Source organism: Equus przewalskii, chromosome 4, assembly GCF_037783145.1.
Source record: "Equus przewalskii isolate Varuska chromosome 4, EquPr2, whole genome shotgun sequence".
In the NCBI taxonomy this organism is placed as follows: Eukaryota; Metazoa; Chordata; class Mammalia; order Perissodactyla; family Equidae; genus Equus; species Equus przewalskii.
Genome location: NC_091834.1, coordinates 15,201,305 through 15,206,985, shown reverse-complemented (window position 1 = coordinate 15,206,985; position 5,681 = coordinate 15,201,305).

Below are 5,681 nucleotides of genomic sequence, written 5' to 3'. Positions count from 1 at the left end.
GATATTAGTTTGTGGTTTTTCCTCCTCCTTTTCAAGAAAGTAGCCAGGCCATTGTCGGCCCCTGCCATTGAGGAGTGGGGAGCCATTTCCTCCAAACCAAGAGGCACAGAGCCTGGTGGGTCTGGCCAGTGGTAGGACCTACAGATGCTCCCTTTCTGGGAACAGCCCGTGAAGTAGGCAATATCTGGAGAACCTGCCAGAGAAGACAGGGGTGCATTTGGGGAGGGAGGGACCCACAGTGCAAACTGCCAGCTCCCAGGAAGGCCCTGTGCAGGGACAGTGGATGAAAGTGTCAAGGAATGTGACATTCCAGAGCGACCTCAAGAACTTTCTGCTCCCCTCTGGGTCCCAGCTCCCCTCTGGGCTCTGTACATTCTTTCACTGAGTGGAGTTTGGCTGAGGAGTTGCTGTGGCATTGTATGCTCAGAGGACATGAAAATGGGGTGGAAATTTCTGGAACCTACTATCTCCTCTCCAGTCCTCACAGGAGCCCCATGCACCAGGCATCATTAGCCCACCTTTGGGAGGGTCACTGGCTGGCCAGGATAGACAGCAGGTCTGGCAAATGGGAGCATTACCAGGGAATAGAGGCTGAGGAGAAATCACATAAGTTGCCCGGTTAAAACTCCACACGTGGGCTGGTCCCGTGGCCGAGTGGTTAAGTTCACGCACTCCGCTGCAGGTGGCCCAGTGTTTTGTTGGTTTGAATCCTGGGCGTGGACATGGCACTGCTCTTCAAACCACGCTGAGGCAGCGTCCCGCATGCCACAATTAGAAGGACCCACAACACAGAATATACAACTATGTACTCGGGGGCTTTGGGGAGAAAAAGGAAAAAAAATAAAATAAAAAAACTAAATCAAAACAAAACAAAAACTCCACATGTTCAGGGATAGACAAATCAATCTGACTAACAAAATAGCTTTTGATAACAGTGACATTTCAAATCAGAAGAAAGGCTAGACCATTCAATAAAGGGTGTAGGGCAGTTGGTGGATCATTTGGATCAAAGTAAAGTCCTATCTACACCTCATACCATATGCAAAAGTAAAGGTACAGATTGATTAAGGAGCTAAACATAAAAATGAAACGATCCAGCTGTCAGAAGAGAACCTAGAAGAGTATGTTATAATCTTGGGGTGGGAAAAATTTCCTAAGCACAAGGTCCAGAACCCATAAAGGGAAAGACTAAAGATTTGACTACATAAAAACTTAAAAATTCTTTAAACACATAAACACAAACAAAAAAATAGTGAATAAAGTTGAAAGACACATGATGGGCTGGGAAAAATATCTGCAACATGTTTTATAGAAAAAGATTAAAATCAAGAATATACAAAGAGAGGAAATGGTTGATTGAGCTATTTGGCCTAACTCTCCCACTGAAAACAACAAAAATTATAGCTAAAATAAATCTTAGCCAGAGCCTTAATAACCTTATAGACTTGAACAAATCTCATACTTAATACTGAAATAGTGAAAACATTTCCTCTGAGATTGAGAACGAGACAAGGATGCCCACTTCTACTCCATGTTGTACTGGAGGTCTTAGCTATTGCAATAAGGCAAGAAAAAAAAAATTAAGGTTATAGGGATTGGAAATAAATGAATGAAACTGTAATCATTCACAGATGATATGATTGTGTGTAAAGAAGATCCGAAAGAATCCACATATAAATGATTAGAATTAATCTCACAAAAGACTGGCAGTAAAACTACACAAAAAGCTACAGAATAATATTGAGAGAGGGCCAGCCTGGTGGCACAACAGTTAAGAGTGCATGTTCCGCTTTGGTGGCCTGGGGTTTGCTGGTTTGGATCCCAGGTGCGGACATGGTACCGCTTAGAAAGCCATGCTGTGGCAGGCATCCCACATATAAAGTAGAGGAAGATGGGCACAGATGTTAGCTCAGGGCCAGTCTTCCTCAGCAAAAAAGAAAAAAAAAAGAGGATTGGCAGCAGATGTTAGCTCAGGGCTAATCTTCCTCAATAATAATAATAACAATAATAATAATAATATTGAGAGAAATTAATGATCTAAATAAACGGAGGTATATACCATGTTCATGAATTGAAGCCTCTATATTAGAAAGATGTCAACTCTCTCCAAATTGATTTCTAGATTCAATGTAATTTCAGTCATAATCCCAGCAGATTTTCTTGTTGAAACTGACAGGCTGATTCAAAAACTGATACAGAATGACAAAAGATCAAAATTAACCAAGACAATCTTGAAGAAAAACAAAATTGGAAGACTTAGACTACTGGAAATCAAGATATTATAAAGCTACAGGAATAAAAATAGAGTGATTTTGGCACACTGAAGATCAAATAGAAAAACAGGAAGAATAGAAAGTCCAGGAGCAGATTGTACCATAAGGACACATGATTATGATGGAGGTGGCATGCGACGGCATGGGTATAAACTGTTCCTGATCTGTCTCTTGAATTTGACGTGTGTCCTCCTCATGCAAGTTTTTAAACTTTAATTACACATATGTTTATGTAAACAAATATAGTACCATTTCATGTTTTGAAATTTTTTATAAATGATATCATAGTTGACTATCCTTTGGAAATGAGTTTTTTTTATGCAACATACATTTTTTAGATTTGTTCATGGTGGTACACGTACAGCCCATCATTTGAACTGCCTCGTGGTATTCCATCGTATGAATGAACACACTGTTTTTATCCATTCCCCAGCAATCAGATTGTTCCCAATTTTTTTCTACCATAGGTCCACAGTCATTATTTGGAATTCCCAAATCCTCAAAGCTCTGAAAACCTAGTTTGTTTGTCTTTTTTCCTTTGTAAGTTTGGGACAAACTCATTTGGTGGTGAAAACTGACCAGACAAAATGTGTCTATTTATACTCTTTATAAACAGGCACAGACGGAGTTCTATGAGCTCAGGGCCTCACTCTTACGAACTCATTTAGCCATAATTACCTCCCTAAAGACCCATCTCCAAATACAATCGCACTGGGAGCTAGGGCTTCTACATATGAATTTGGGGGGGGACATAATTCAGTCCATGACAGGTGTCAATCTTTACTAGTATGCATTGTAGTCTTCACAGCCTTATACTTGTAGTAAAAAAAAAAAAAAGCCAATTTCACTTAAGAATGTTCCGGATGAAGTGTTAAAATTATTAAGTTTATTGTATCTTAACACTTGAGAACAAGTCTTTTAAATATTCTGTGTGATGAAAAGAGAAGTACACGTAAAATACTTCCACTTCCTTTTGTAGTATGATGGCTGCTAGAGGCACAGCACTTGTGTGATTGGGTTGCCAGCTGAAATAGCCGAACCTCTTTTCATGGAGCACCAATTTTGTGTGTGTGTGCGTGTGTGTGTGAGGAAGATTGGCCCTGAGCTAACATCTGTTGCCAATCTTCCTTTTTGCTTGTGGAAGATTGTCGCTGAGCTAACGTGTGACAATCTTCCTCTACTTTATGTGGGATGCTACCACATCATGGCTTGACGAGCAGTACTAGGTCCATGCCTGGGATCCAAACCTGTGAACCCTGGGCCGCCAAAGCAGAGTGAGCAAACTTAACCACTACGCCACCGGGCAGGCTCCATGGAACACCATTTTTAATGAATGAATAACTAAGAGAATGAAGTGAGCCTGTCACTTCAAGGAAGACAATTGACAGTATTTATTGCTAATAATAAAGTTCAAGTCTTCAAGCAAAAATTAGAATTTTTGAAAATCTGCATCCTGTCTCTATGAGACTCCCAATAATTAAAGACTTCTCAGTAATGATATTAAAGTATCCTGGGGGGGGGTTGGTATTGTATAATGAAATGAGTGAACATTTGGAAGAACTGCATACTCAGTGGACAAACATTTTCAAATGGCCACACAAAGCGTTACAAAATAACGCGTGTGAAAGAGCATGCAAAGTGCAAGATGGACCAATGAAGATTAACATGACAAAGTAGGACGTGTTTATTGGTAAGGTGGCAGATTCCATATTTCAACTAACCATTAAGAAACAAGCATCTGTAGTGAATTTTGGTGTACTTTCAAAGAATAATACATTTATTTGTAAAGACAATTAAACCACTCCTGTCATTTCCAACTACTGTCTGTGTGAGTCTGGGTTTCTTCACCTACATCAATCAAAACATCATATTTGGGGCTGGCCCCGTGGCCTAGTGGTTAAGTTCGTGTGCTCCGCTGCAGGCAGCCCAGTGTTTTGTTGGTTTGAATCTTGGGCGCAGACATGGCATTGCTCATCAAACCACGCGTCCCACATGCCACAACTAGAAGGACCCACAACTAAGAATATACAACTATGTACCGGGGAGCTTTGGGGAGAAAAAGGAAAAAATAAAATCTTTAAAAAACAAAAAACGAAAACCAAAAAACATCATATTACAATGCAGTGAATGCAGCAAGTGGGAGAATCTTGTTGTCTTGATTTGCAAGAATGTAAAATCATGCTACTCTTCTTGCTAAACTTTTACTGCTTTGAAGAACATTTCTTCATAAAAATGTTAACATGTAATGTGCTTTTTATGGTTATTTAAAAATGAATAAAGACTTTTTTAATTAAGATTATGATAGATGAATAAAGACATTTTTAAATTTTGTCAGTTTTAATTTCTAATATTGTAACTATTGATAAGCACGACCCACATAAATAAAAGTTCTTTGCAATCTTAAGAGTGTAAATGGGTCCTAAGTCCAAAAAGTTTCAGAAGCACTGCTCTAGGGCAATCTACCTGAGTTTGAGTTTATTTGCAGTTTATTAGAGCCCATACACTATGAAGACATATGGTAACGTAGATTTTAGTCCAGTAGAGATGCAAGTTATTTCTATACATTAGGAAAGACAACGTAGGGGCTGGCCTGGTGGCTCAGTGGTTAAGTGCGCACATTCTGCTTGGTGGCACGGGGTTCACCGGCCCCGATCCCGGGTTTGGACATGGCACCGCTTGGCAAGCCATGCTGTGGTAGGCATCCCACATATAAAGTAGAGGAAGATGGGCATGGATGTTAGCTCAGGGCCAGTCTTCCTCATCAAAAAGAGGAGGATTGGCAGCAGATGTTAGGTCAGGACTAACCTTCCTCAAAAAAGAAAAGAAAAAAAAGATAACATAGGGTTTTATTCTGTAGGACATCAGCTAGCTTTGTATCCAACCTAACAATCTTACGCTAACGTTTCCTCAAAATGCTATAAATACCCAGTTTCTCCAAATGCTCTTTGAATCAGCTTTATCATATCACTGGTTACTTTGTTAATTAAATTGAATAAAATCTTTGACGTGATCATTATATATTTGTATGAGTGTTAGGCTTTTAACTTTTTGAAGATTATACTTTGATAGATATTTAAGACACGTATATATGCAGTGTGCGTATGTATACCATGCATACACATATGTATGTGTATGCATGGTACGTATACCACCCATACATATAAATATTTCACAGTGAGGGCACACCCGATTCTTTACTCTCCACCTAGCTCTTTCCGCTTAAGATTCGTGCATGCACTCGCTTTACATCCTTTTCTTCTTTTATTTACGCACGTCACCTTGCATTTCACCCCCAGCTCTCTTATCAACAGGACCCACACCACTCGCACGCACGCATCTTTCCCATGTGACCCATCAGCAGAAGGCGCTCGGTGTCCCTCCAGCGGGAGCCTTACCCACGGAGCACGT